Genomic DNA, 14,889 nt, shown 5'->3' with positions numbered 1-14,889 from the left:
GAATGAACGGGTACATAATATTTTGCATCAACATTTGGACATGACAAAGCTATCCGCAAGATGGGTGCCGCGATTGCTCACGCTTGACCAAAAACGAAATCGTGTGAAGTGTTGCAAGGACGGTTTGCAGCTGTTCCAGAAGAATCCGCAGGACTTTAAGCGTCGTTTCGTCACTGTGGATGAAACATGGATACATCACTACACTCCTGAGACCAAAGAACAATCTAAACAATGGATTACCAAGGGGGAATCTGCGCCAAAAAAGGCGAAGACCGTTCCTTCGGCCGGAAAGATTATGGAGACTGTCTTTTGGGATTCGCAAGGAATAATCCTCATCGACTATCTGGAAAAGGGTAAAACTATTACAGGTGCATATTATTCATCGTTATTGGACCGTTTGAAAACCGAGCTGCAAGAAAAACGCCCACGATTGGTCCACAAAAAAGTCCTTTTCCATCACGACAACGCACCAGCTCACACCTCAGCAGTTGTGGTCGCAAAATTAATGGAAATAGGGTTCCAACTCGTTTCACATCCCCCCTATTCTCCAGACTTGGCTCCCTCGGACTACTATTTGTTCCCCAATATGAAGAAATGGCTGGCGGGAAAAAGATTTTATTCAAACGAGGAGGTGATTGCAGAAACGAATGGCTATTTTTCAGACTTGGACAAATCCTATTATTCGGAAGGGATCAACAAACTAGAGCAGCGTTGGACGAAGTGTATAAGCCTAAAAGGAGACTATGTTGAAAAATAAAAAAGGTTTACCCCAAAAAATTAAGTAGTTTTTATTTTTTCAAATAAAACTTTTCAAACGACCCTCGTAAAACGAACTCTCATGCAATAAAAAGATGTTGCAAATAAATTGTTGTTCATTCTTTTTGGTGACTGATTCATAGTTTCAATATGATGAAAAAGTAATTGCCATTTCAGTCGTGATACATTTATTCTGCCGAGCTTTCGACCCCTAGGGACTAGGTCAACTTCAGTCCATGAACAGACAAGACAGAAGACACACCAACCCTGTAATGTAAAATATTACTTTTTTAAACTAGCCCTGAAGATGATCCCTAGTCCCTACGGGTCGAAAGCTCGGCAGAATAAATGTATCACGACTGAAATGGCAATTATTTTTTCATCCTGTTGCAAATAAAGTTATTAAAGCTGTCCGGTAGGACAGTTGTGTAAGGGTTGATCGTCAAAAACTGCACGAAAAAGCGTAACGTTGAAAAACACCCGACTTTGACAATTTTTTTCTCTTTTCCTATTAAAGATAAAATTCCCAAATTTTCTTTAAATTATAGGGCAAATCCTCCTTTATGACTGTAATTGTTTTCGTAATAAAATACATTAATTAGTTATCGTAGATTTATATCTTTGCAATTTTTTTTGGGACTAAATTAAATAAAAAAAATATCATTAAAATTAATAAATATGTAAAGCAAATACCTTGATTGAAAAAAGTATGGAGTGGCATAGTGAATTTTATTTATTGGCTTGTGAGTTATGTGAATAGATAATTTATTGAAGCCACGTAATAGGATTAGAAGGAGGTCTTCCGGCGTTCTACCAGCTAGCATTGTACGTAAAGAGTATTAGTTGTGGAGTTAGTAAGGGTTTATTTAGGCTTTTAGTTAAGGTTATGAAAGGGTTTATTAGCGTTAGGCTAGGGAAAGGACGAGATTAGTGCTGAGAGTGAATTTGGAAGGGATAACTTGAGGCTAGAATCGATATCGCAGCACTATCGACTAGGACAACCTCTCGATGGCATGACTGGAATAGGTTTGGGGGCTAGAATATAGCAGAAGTGAATGGCAATCTCCCAAAAATGATGGAAGGGGAAATATTTTAATTAAAAGTGGTAGAAGTGATTTGACATCTATTCATACAGCTTCTGGTCCGTTCTCTCAAAGTGGAGGGAATCACAGAAATCGCAAATGCTCTTGCGAGATTTAAGGCAAAATAACAACCAGAAAATGATTCAACCAAACTAGATAACTTCCATTACTTTGAAAACGGAATTGCATGTTTTCTGTAAAACTGCAAAGTTTATCTACAAAATAATGATTACAAATAAGCCAGAAAATTAAAAAAAATGAACTTATTTTATTACACAAGGAAAGCACCAATCAAATTGTAGTAGTACTGTTAGCCGCCAAATCGGATTGTACTTCCAGTATACTGGCCAATATTGCTGAGTTAATTTCAGCTACACACATGGGACATTCTTCTGGTTGGTTTAATGGTTCACAGTCTACGCGAGAAATCTTTCTTCGGCCATTATTCGTCTTGTTCTTTCTTCGTTTAATTGTTGTTTCACTTTTGTATTGTTCTTCACTTACCGAGGAATCGTCGCTGTCCGTGGTTGACATTCTGATGGTTGTATTTTGTCTGTTTCACAATATTTTATTTTAAATTACGGTTTATTGATTGAAATATAAGAATTATATTGATAGAATATGATTCAACGACAAATTTTGATCAATATCTAAAATTAACTTCCCTAAATTAAATCATAGAAAATAAACATGTGATCTATTTCTCAAATAATATTTTAGATAAATTATTTGGATTGGTTGATGCGGAAATAAAGAAAAATGTTGGACCACTATTATTGGTTCTATTTTGCATTTCTACCACTATTTCCTAGTTTACGTAAACATTACTTACAATCAATAAACCAAAACCTCGGACTGGTTAGTAATTTTCGGAGCCATAACAAATACGTCATTTTTTTTTTTAATGATTTAAGGCGCGTCAACATCTAAGGTTATTTGGCGCCCGGAGCTTTTTTTTCAGTGCACCTTCCATCACCGGAAACATTGAGCTGTAAGAAGCTCCTAGGGAAGAGAAAATCTAAGGGTCACAGCAGCTGGATTCAAACCCGGGACCTCCGCGTGGGTACGCTAACCGCATAGCTAATCCCTTCCCTCAAATACGTCATTTATTTTAATTTCAAAATAATTTAACTCATTAGGTATTTTTTAAGTATTTTAGTTTGTGTTATGTAAAAGAAATAAGTAAAGTAATTGCCTTTTTTTTTTTTCTTTTTTTTCTAGAAAAAATCGTTTTAGCTCTTGGGGAAAAATTTAATTGGCGGGCGGCTTTCCCGATGTGGGTTATACTCGTATCTCACAGTATTATATACGGTTTTACAAACTATTGTAAGGTGTTGATTATTGTGCCATTATGATCGATATTCAAAGGAAATGTGCGAGTTAGAAGCTAGAAAACTGCGCTAAGAGATCTGTCGTTTGGGTTTTTTTATACCAGATTTCTCTTGATTACGAACTAAGCGCCCCAACTATGGCTAGTTAATGACAAGTTAACGTAGTTACAATAAAAGAAGAAGCTTCGCGAAAACCACCAACAAAGCACTGGTTATTAATATTATTGTTAATGAATCTAAACGTGTTAAACCAACGTGTTCGTTGCTTTTAAATTCTCTCGTTTTTTGTTTTTTGTTTTTTTTTCACTTTTTATCTGGCAGACATAACAATAACTTAGTTAACTTGGAGCAAAACATAGTTATCTTTTCTTCCCCTTTAAACCAGGTCGTGAAAAAGTGGAGACAAATTTTATTATATTTTTCAGAGAAGTTAAGAAGTGGAAACACAAAAAAAGTTGCTTCATTTTTAGTAAACATCAAAATTAATATTGCAAGCCACTTGTTTCAAGTTAATTAAGTAAAAGATCTACAAAAAAGAAAAAGAAAAATACTAGAACATTCTCATAAGACTTTCTGCAGTTATTATTGCTGTAGTTGAAGAACTTTTCTTACAACTTAGAATTATTATTTTCTCCTAGAAAGTAACGCCAGTATTGTAGCTCCACGTGGAAGTATTGCTTTCAAGCGGATTTCCTGTGGAAATGCCTATTTTTTTTTGGAGATCCCCTCCCGAAAAAAAAAATAGATTTTAGAATCCTGGGCCAAGAAGTGGCGGATTAAAATGAACTCACTGAAATGCCATAGCATGCCACGTTTACTCTCCGACGGGGCTCCTGTCCACCTGCCCTCTTCAACAGCAATCCTCTTCCTTGTACAGACCTTGGGCTTTACATAGACAATACGACTCACGTGGAACCCACCCTCGCAATGACAAAACGTTCGAAACTTCTTTACAGATTACTTGGACGACGCTCCAAATTGCCCTTAAAACTCAAACGTTTAACATACAACACTATCCTCAAATCTATGTGGGACTTAAGGACTAGAGCTGTGGGGTTCAGTCAAATCAACAAACATACGGACAGTACAAACATTTCAGTCAAAACTACTGCCGACAGATAGCTGACGCTCCTTTCTACGGTGACTAACCTCACTCCTCACAACGACCTCAACATTCCCTTCATAGACCAACTCTCTAAGACTAAATACCAAAAATTCCACACTACTCTCTCGACCAGCTCTAATCCTCTTGTATTGTCTCTAACTTCTTCTGACATCCCTAATACTCCTCGCCGACTGAATCGCCAGTGGCTCCGCGACTTCCTTACTGTCTGAAGAGCTAAACGCAATTACTCTCCTCTCTCCACACATTCTCCTCTCTTCTATAGAGAGTGCTACCGCTGGGAGTTTCTCTCCTCCTGCTCTCCTCCCGCACCAGTTCATCATAGTCTTCATATTTACTTATTGTATACTGTATATAGATTGTAAATAACAAAATAAATTAAAAAAAAAAATTTAGAAATTCGTTTTGTGCGTCAGTCTGAATGTCTTTCTGTTGATAGCATAACTCACAAAACGGAAATACGCTGTAAGCACGAATTTGTGTTGAATGCGAGCAAATCGAATTACATTGAGCACATGTTCTGATGTTAGAACTCTTCACAAGAAGAAACTATGCTGTAGTTCACTACCAACTGGGAAAAATCTGAGAACTCCATTTTGAAGAGGAGCTCTTGGTCAATGGTTCAGTGATTCCTGTAACTTTGACTCAGTTCGGAAGCAAAATTTGACGCTTTCCAGCAGAAGAGCATACGATTTGGATGTCCAACATTCTATTCCTTGGAGACAAATTTTTCTTCCAAAAAAGTTTCGACTGCCTATGCCGACTTAATCTAGCAATGAGTAAGCAGGAAATGACTTAATATTAATATTTTTTCTCTCACTTCTCTCTTCATGAGACCTTTTTGGTATTTGGAGACTTGAGAAGACGACAGGTAAAAAACGACCATCAGGAAATCCTGGAACTTGTAAAAGAAGAGAAGAAGATTCTACCACTAGACTTTTTAAGGAGACGGCACAGCAATTGTCTTCAAGCTGCAGTATACCTGGAAGCAAACACACAACTCCCCATCACGTTCTAATCTAGTCTAAGCTAAGAGATATATGTGAATGATAAACGTTTTTAGTATTAAGCATAGAGACAAGATGCACGTAGCAGCAATTTTGGATGTGTTTCAGCGACGTTGTTTGTTATAAACAGGACATTAGTATGTAGTATATACTAGATGGCGGCACATTACAAGACTATAGATTCCAGTGGAGGTTATAGAAGTGTTAAGATAGTGTTAAGGTTATATAGATTGTGCAAACACAGGAGCTAGTAAAGTAGATAGAGAGAAAGAGATAGTTGTAGAAACATGGTGTGATTATAGTGTCACTATAATAGTTCTCTAGCCGATAGTTTCGTACTGTACAAAGAGAGAGAGAATTCAGCCTTACTATATGTATTCGATGGCAATATCTAGAACTATATCTGCCATTTGTTCTACTAACAGTAGCGGCCGAGTGTTAGGAGATAGAATCAAATCTTGGAATGGTCTAGGACAAGGTATTCCGCTAAAGGAGTGAGAATGGTAGAACAGAGACTGTAGAGATTGGCTTTAGTAACAACCTAACCTTTGATAATGAGGTAAGGCTCACTGAAGTACAGCCCAAGTAAGGTTGGATCCACTAAGTACAGAACCTTACCAATTCTCCCTTCCCACTAACACACAAAGTCGACCTAAGTTCATGCTAAGCACCCACTTGTGCTGCGGGTATTCTGCAATCACAGCGTTATTTTCTCAAACACTCCAAGCACCAGCTATTTCTCTTCTTTCTTTTTTTCTTCTTCCGCTTCCTCTGTATATTTCCATCTCATTAAAATCAATCATCTTGAAGTGGAGAGAATTGCCAATAAAGGGTTATTAAGTAGAGAAGTTTATCTATGAATATTTTAATCTGATTAAGAGATCTGGCAGTGTAGAAATTTTTGATTTTTTCCTGGGGTTCCGCGGCGCTTTCAGGGGATTCTCTGCAGAGTAGTTTCTAGGTGTCAGGGTATACTCCTTGTCCAGGAACCTTCAGTTTCTAGAAACGGATGTGTCTTCTTCAGGTGTTAAGGTAAGTATCTCTGACTCAGAGTAGAACCTGCTTGATTCCCTCAATTCTGGAAAGCCATTCCCAGAACATGTGAGGTGGTATTGGAAATATCTGGTACGATCATCAGAGAGTGGTGGTCAATTCCTAAATGTCGGCTGCCCCCCGCTTTGTCTACAGTTCCCAATTCCCAGAGAGTATTCCCTTATCCTCTTATCTGCAGAACATTAGAAAGTACGAATACTACGGTAAATAAAATATAAACGGTAATTTTGCTATTCTTCTTAGAGTGCAGGTCCTACCTAGATAATGTTGTGTGGAGTAGATGTTTGGTTTATGAGGAGTGGGGGAACCGGTCTAGTTAGCGTTCAACGTCGCCATTGACGTCAGTACAGCCATGACCGAGCAAGAGGTCCCTTCGTCTGTTGCGCAGCGGATTATCATAAAGTTTTTAATCAATGAAGGCGTTAAACCGTCGGAAATTTTAACTCGTTTGCGGGCACAGTTTGAGGACAGTACACTGTCAGAATGTGTCAGAATCGTGTATTTGCGTGGACGACCTGACCTGTTTTTGGTTTTCAGTCAACAACCTCGAAACCCATCGAGCACCAATTTTTCTGAATCCGAGTCGATCAGTGATTATGGATTGAACACTTCCATAGCTGAAACGCACTTCTGATGAAATTTCTTCCACGGTTAACCGGCGATCACGTTCAATAAGCTCTCGAACGGCACGAATATTGTCATCTGTAAGGCTTGTCCTTGGGCGTCGATCGTGACTTTCGTTTTCAACCCGTTCTCGTCCGCCCGTAAATTCTCTCGCCCACGCAAACACACGATTCTGAGACAGTGTACTGTCCCCAAAGTGTGCCCGCGAGCGAGTTAAAATTTCCGACGGTTTAACGCCTTCATTGATTAAAAACTTTTTGATAATCCGCTGCGCAACAGACGAAGGGACCTCTTGCTCGGTCATGGCTATACTGACGTCAATGGCGACGTTGAACGCTAACTAGACCGGTTCTCCCACTCCTCATAAACCAAACATCTACTCCACACAACATTATCTAGGTAGGACCTGCACTCTAAGAATAATAGCAAAATTACCGTTTATATTTGATTTACCCTTCTCGTATATTGGTTTCGTGACCGTAAATTGTTAAACTTAGGATGGAAGATTTGCGAGGAATCGGTCAAATAAATTAGAAAGTACAAAGTTTGAAGAATGACAGGAAGTGCGGCAATACTCGGCGGCCGAAAAACAAATAGGAACAGAATAAAGCGGATGTGAACCAGAACAAAGGGAACGTCAAAGTTATAAAAAACAATGGTTATATTCATAAGAGTGACTAACTTACTAGTTGTTTTGGACCATTAAACCAATTATGACAATAAAATAGAAATGAGTGGTTTGTGTAGGGGCTAGTAGTTGTTAGGAAAAGGAGAGAAGAGTAGACGCTGAAGGGTGGGAGATGCTGTGAGCAAGGCAGTTGGTGACACAGAAAAGTAGTTTTTCAAGAGGGGAAATAGAACATGAGAAAATAAATAGGAGAATCAGTCATGTTCTAAAACTAGGAGTAAAAGGGGTTGAGTGTTGTAGTGGCAATCCTCCCGGAGTTTTCCGGCTATACGAACTCCTAAAACTAACCACCGGACATCCTCTCTCCAAGTTGGGAAAACTGAGAAATATAGAATTTCCTGGCTAACAAAACGCAAATAAATTGGGCTGTTTTGTGTGCGCGTACTTTGTTGCAAGAAAAGGATGTTGAAATTTCCCGGTGTAGACGGGCAGCGGCGGAGGTTCGTACTATCGTTATGTTAAACCACCACGTGAGCCAATAGCCTACCTAGAACTAGCCACTCTCCATCATGCCAAACACCGCTGATACTCCACTATAAATCAAACGTCTCTTAGTGCTTCCGCCATCTACCCTGTTACCGCGTCATACCATTCTCACCATTATACTAACTATAATACAGAGATTTTAGTTTCATTTGATAGTATACTTACAATTTTTTGATTTAACAGCTGAGAATTTTGAGTATTTCACTTCCCAAACCATACAAGTTTAAACATGAAAAGTATTCAAATCATTAAATAATTTTCTTCTAATTTTTAGGTGAGTGATCTAATTTCCGGCTAAAGGTGTGCTGTGTATTATCTTTGTTTGCAATATTTTATTTATCATTTAGTTGGCAGTGATTTGGTGTTTGTAAAAACTAGTGCACAATACTCGTTAGACTTTTTGACATTTGAACAGAATTTACATTTTCTGTTTACAGAGTGCGCACAGAATCGTATTATTGAACCTTTTTATTTTGTTTTCTACAACTTTCAAGTCTTCTCAACAGATCTATATCAATAAGCAGTTGGTACTTTACATACATATCTATATTTTTTTAATTTAAAATTTTTGTGTCAAATATTAATATCTGCCCCATTGGTGGGGGTCACCTTTGAACACAATATAAAATAGAAAGAAATGATATTACTTTACTCTGAATCTACCTTCTATCAGTTATTTCTCTGCCACTACTACATTACTTTCTCTTTTAAACCACTGAAATCTAGTTCAAAGGTTCTGAGAATGACTCAGTTCGGGATGTTGTACCCGAAGTGGTGATTGGTTTAGGGAAGTTTGAACAAAATATTCTGTTTGTTGTGCTTCTTAATGGTAGGTTCGGACCCACTTTCCCCTTCTCTGCGATTAAACAAAAAAAAAAGTCACAAACTTGCAGAGGTCGGTAGGGCGGCACATTTTAACTGGTGATGTAGAAATGTGTGCCCCCTCTTCATCCATAAAAGAAAATATAATATCCAACTGTTCATTATTTTTGGTGACTGAATCATAGTTTCAATAGAATGAAACAATTAATGCCAGTTTCAGTCATTATAAACTTCATTATGCCGAGCTTTCGACCTAGGGTGACTAGGTCATCTTCAGGGCTAACTTACAATATACTATTTTATATCATTAAAGGGTTGGCTGGGTCTTCTGTCTTGTCTGTTCTGTACACTCAGTCCATGAACAGACAAGACTGCAGACACACCAACCCTCTAATGATGATAAAATATTACATTGTAAATTAGCCCTGAAGATGATCTAGTCCCTAGGTCGAAAGCCCAGCATAATAAAGTTTATCATGACTGAAACTGGCATTAATTTTTCATCCTATTATAACATCTAAAACTTTTTTGCAAGCAAATAGACTTTTTGTAAATACTAGATTTAAAAATACGAATTCCAAATGTTAATATGGGGACTAACAATACTTACACCTTGTCCCCACTACAATCTTCACAATACACTTCCAAAGCTGCAACAAAAATTTTTACTTCCACCTTACAAAATATATAACATTCCTCAATTCTGACTTTACCAAACAATGAAAACGAAGGGAAACTCTGTCAATTATACAACAGGTCTACCAACAACAAATGGAGAAAATTACCAATGTTTTAAATATTTGGCGAGAAATTGAAAACTGTTCAAAGGTGCCCCCTCTCCGCTACTTAAAGTTTCCCTTTATTTAAATATTATGAACAATTATAAATGTTCATTATAATAACAATTGGACGAAAATGTGTCGTCACAGCTTCTCCAGAACACCATTGAAAACTTAATATTTCCGGAGATGAAAATTTAAGGTAGACGATAGGCCTAAGTTAGGGAGTTACGTTCAAGATCAAATAAATACTTTTAGACATAGTACATTACTGAAAACTATGAAATAAACTGCATCTAAAAACAAGTAGAAATTAATGGACATCTTGACCGGAAGTGTGTTTGAGAGTTGCATAAATTGCATAACTATATTGCATACACACAAGAGGATATTATATATGCGGTGGGTTAGAATATGTGGATATGGTAATTGATATATAATAATAGTCCAAATTAATGGTACTAGCTGGACGAGGACGATACTTCAGAGGAAGGAGGCTGTGTGCTGTTATTCGTATATGTGAAGGCCTGTATTAGACAGATCTCGACCTGCAATTAATTAAACCAATGGGAATAATGTTTACAGCCGTGTGTACAGGTATTTCCGCCAATCTCTTGTCTGTTTCTCTCACGTATTCAAATAACTTTATCCACTATTAGTGCATTATGTTATTGTGTTAGTTGGTAGTAGGTAAAGGTTTGTAAAGCGTTATTATATATATGTATATTTGGGTGTCTGTGTATTATGCATACAGAGTTGAGACTGCCTACTACAGAGGTTTGGTCCAGACAATATAACACTATTCTCGTGATGATGTAGTTGTATAAGGATCGATGTCTATACAGGTTGTTCTGCATAGTTATAGTAGTTGCAATGATATACGTAGTGTGCAAATCAGCGATGTTTGCACCATCCTGTTTGTGAATATAATCAAACAGATTATCATATAAACCTGTACGCATATCTGGACCGACAACTCGGGATAATGATCGTTTTACCTTGAAGAACAACCAGGACTATCTTTAGCCATATATCATGTTTGTCTTACTTGATGTTCTGTTAGATCGATTAATTTGTTAATTTTTAAGTTACCCTATAAGGACAATTGGTGAGTGACTTCCTGTCTTTGAGCAAGAACAGCCACCTTCCTCGAATTCTCCAATTGTCCATTTAGGTAAGGCTGAAGACGGATCAATTGTAGACTATCCTAGATCATCCAGACTAGGGTGTGTACAACTCACAAGACCATTTCCAAAGTTCTAAACTAGCAAAGCTAAGGTGCATTGCTGTCTAGATAGACTATATTCCACGCTAGGTCTAGGATTTTCAATTAAGAACTTATAGTTCGGTGAAATCTTAATTCCTGAATCACATCATCGCAATACTTGAAATGATGGAACTTGTATGACCTTGTTCTGTTTAATCGTAGTGTTCTTTCTAGGTACCTCCACCAGTGGGGCAGATATTAACATTTGACACAAAAATTTTAAATTCAAAAAATATAAATAGGTATGTAAAGTACCAACTGTTTATTGATATAGATCTGTTAAGAAGACTTGAAAGTTGTAGAAAACAAAATAAAAAGGTTCAATAATACGATTCTCTGCACTCTGTATGTATGATATGCTCTTTGAGTGTAAAGTATAATCCTACTACTTAAATACTATTAGATTAGATTAGATTGTCGGAGTGAGGCGAGACTTAGTATGTATTGTGGTACTGGGTTCGATTCCCGGTCTTAGGCCTTGGATTTTATTTAATGATTAATAAAAAAAATTTACAGTAAAGTATGTTTGCTAGTCGCCTCCTAATTGGTAGTTTGACTAAAGCCCGCGTGGAAAAATAGGCAATTACTTTACTAGATTGTCGGAGTGGGACCCATGCCCCATGGCACCGCAGCCAAAAGAGGCTTATTGTGCCTTTCCCTTTTTGGATCTAGCAGACGAAACCTCCCGCTACTAAGGAGGTTGAGGACTTTCCCTACTAGTTCTTTTTGTCCTACTATCCTCCTTTGGTCTCAAACAGCCAAAGGTTTCATAGCACAACCACTCGATTGGCAGTGAGTGGCCGTTTCCTCCTCATCCTGACACAATCTGCACAACGGTTCCCTTGCTAATAAGCCCCCACCTTGTACAGATGACTATGCTCTATATTAGGGTGTAACTATACGAGGGTCGTTTGAAAAGTCCGTGCAAAAATAAAAACTACTTAATTTTTGGGGGTAAACCTCTTTTATTTTTTAACGTAGTCTCCTTTTAGGCTTATACACTTCGTCCAACGCTGCTCTAGTTTGTTGATCCCTTCCGAATAATAGGATTTGTCCAAGTCTGAAAAATAGTCATTCGTTTCTGCAATCACCTCCTCGTTTGAATAAAATCTTTTTCCCGCCAGCCATTTCTTCATATTGGGAAACAAATAGTAGTCCGAGGAAGCCAAGTCTGGAGAATAGGGGGGATGTGAAACGAGTTGGAACCCTATTTCCATTAATTTTGCGTCCACAACTGCTGAGGTGTGAGTTGGTGCGTTGTCGTGATGGAAAAGGACTTGCAGCTCGGTTTTCAAACGGTCTAATAACGATGAATAATATGCACATGTAATAGTTTTACCCTTTTCCAGATAGTCGATGAGGATTATTCCAAAGCGAATCCCAAAAGACAGTCGCCATAATCTTTCCGGCCGAAGGAACGGTCTTCGCCTTTTTTTGGCGCAGATTCTCCCTTGGTAACCCATTGTTTAGATTGTTCTTTGGCCTCAGGAGTGTAGTGATGTATCCATGTTTCATCCACAGTGACGAAACGACGCTTAAAATCCTGCGGATTCTTCTGGAACAGCTGCAAACCGTCCTTGCAACACTTCACACGATTTCGTTTTTGGTCAAGCGTGAGCAATCGCGGCACCCATCTTGCGGATAGCTTTGTCATGTCCAAATGTTGATGCAAAATATTATGTACCCGTTCATTCGAGATGCCCACAGCACTAGCAATCTCACGCACCTTCACTCTTCTGTCATCCATCACCATATCATGGATTTTATCAATGATTTCTGGAGTAGTAACCTCAACAGGGCGTACAGAACGTTCAGCGTCACTTGTGCCCATATGGCCGCTCCGAAAATTTTGAAACAACTTATAAACTGTTCTGCTTATAAACTGCAGAGTCACCATAATGTTTATCAAGCTTCTCTTTAGTCTCCTGAGGCGTTTTGCCTTTCATAAAGTAGTGTTTAATCAACACACGAAATTCTTTTTCGTCCATTTTTTGAAAATCACTCGACTTCCTCGATTCAAACGAATGCCAAACACAAAGAAATAGATCGATCTGGCTGAAACTTGGTGTGTGTTCTTCCAAGTGATGCTACTAACTAAACATAACCTCGATACACGCCAGTGGTGCTATCTCTCTGACTTTGCACGGACTTTTCAAACGACCCTCGTATGTTGCTCATGTTCATGTTGTTAGGCCAGGATTCCCGCAGGTACGCCAAGTACCCTGAAGAAGTGGCTAATCTACTTTCCCCCGTAAGGGTTAAATACTGTTATGTAAGGTTAAACAAATTCGTCCATAACAATTTTGTTTTTTTAAAAATATACCTTGATGTTATTTGAACAGATCATTTTATCAGTAAATACTTCGTCCATTCCTTTTTTATCAAAGTATTTTCTACTTTAATATGGTAGATCTTCGCGAATCTTTTTTCCCTTTAAGTGCGTCCTCTACCTTCACTGCTCTTTCTCCTAACTTCCACTTATCTCGTTTCTTTTTCCCCCAATCTTTTCTCCAAGCCTTTCCCAAACTCTGATTCTCCTTTTCGTCCCATCTTAGCATTACGTAAATCCTTCTAACCACAATATACCATCATCCCCACCATACATAACCCCACATGCCTAACTTGTGGCTCTGTCTTCAATTTTCTACCCGGCTTAACTTTAACCCTAACTCATTCCCTTCGCTGTTAACGTCATTCCTCTTATATTCTTCTCTTTCTCATCTTGAGACGAACTGACTCACCAAAAAAAAAACCCTTACACTATTACCTCCCACTGACTACTATCAATTCCTTTTGCTTGGAAAGAGATAATAAGATTCCTAAACTTGTGGTAGTAGTTTTGAACTAAAAATTCAATCTATAGTGTGAGTGTGAGTGACCTTACGAGGGGGGAAAAGTGGTGACTCCTGGGCACGTATTTGGTGGAAACTGACTTTTCGACAATCTTCGACTACTTCTATCTCTCTCTTACGGAAAGATATTCACATCCCCTCCCCTTTTATCCTGGGCTCTATCCCTTATATTCGCTCACCCTACTCAACTAAATTCTTGATAGAATGTCACCCCGGCTGTATTAAAGTCAATCACATATCTAAGCAGGATTGACATATAAACTTGTGCTTATTTTATCCAATCTCTTAGCTTATACGCAACCTTCAATTATATACTCGTCAGTAAATATGAAGTGAGTTTACAGGTTTTTATTTAGTATATATTTTCTTTAAGAATTGTCTCGTTATATGTATGAAATATAAATGTGCACTAGCTAGTCCAAGATGGGAAAAAATAATCCAATTTTTCCTTGTTATTTGAAGAGGAAAATTAGATTCGCGTAAAATATTCAGAAATATTCTGTCGATGTGGAAAAAGAAAAACAAGAAAGTAGCAAATGTGATGTGAAATCTCGGTAACATGTTTTCTTTTATAGCAATTTTCATTTGTGAAAATACCTTTTTTTTAATATAACATAAAAGAATTATATTTTTCATAGACGTATTGGTAGTATTCTAAAAAATGGAAACAATTCTGACTACACCCTGGTACAAGGAATTGTCTCATAAACTTTAAAGACTTCTTTAAAGTAGCATCTTCAGAGATTTCAATATAAAAAGAATGCGACGACGAAACAATTAACTAAATTTGTGGTTAACTATTAATTGATCACACACAATGGCAGACAGATTACAGTTAATGGTAATAAAGGGAGAGGATTCTATAAAACTATGTGTAGATCAGTTTTACCTAGACAACAACCATGGTTTAAGGGAACTGTCACTAATAAATAGAATTGTTACGACAATAAGCAGGCTAAGAGGGAACTACGCTGTGTGCGGTTTGTATCTTCACAGGATCATTAAGGGATCCTATCCTC

The 14,889-nt window shown here is 37.8% G+C and overlaps 1 protein-coding gene and 1 long non-coding RNA gene across 12 annotated transcripts in view; one reads left to right on the top strand and one right to left on the bottom strand.

Annotated features, from left to right (window-relative positions):
* Positions 1-14,889, bottom strand: part of LOC141454940 (uncharacterized) — a 300,919-nt gene that overhangs the window by 98,504 nt on the left and 187,526 nt on the right. Inside the window, exon 1 of one of the 6 annotated variants that reach the window (XR_012459056.1) lies at positions 2,114-3,480. The exons of the other annotated variants lie outside the window; for them this stretch is intronic. This is a non-coding gene — a long non-coding RNA (uncharacterized lncRNA). Of the gene's footprint in view, positions 1-2,113; positions 3,481-14,889 lie in introns of those variants that run through there. 6 annotated transcript variants of the gene reach the window in all.
* LOC141454937 (uncharacterized) overlaps positions 1-14,889 on the top strand; it is a 552,216-nt gene that overhangs the window by 498,149 nt on the left and 39,178 nt on the right. The gene's annotated exons all lie outside the window — the stretch shown is intronic.

The sequence above is a fragment of the Rhodnius prolixus genome, unplaced genomic scaffold (genome assembly GCF_049639745.1).
Source record: "Rhodnius prolixus isolate KJV_2025 unplaced genomic scaffold, Rpr scaffold_15, whole genome shotgun sequence".
NCBI classification, from domain to species: Eukaryota; Metazoa; Arthropoda; class Insecta; order Hemiptera; family Reduviidae; genus Rhodnius; species Rhodnius prolixus.
The sequence above is the reverse complement of the archived record's forward strand: the minus strand, read 5'-3'. Positions and strand labels throughout refer to the sequence as shown.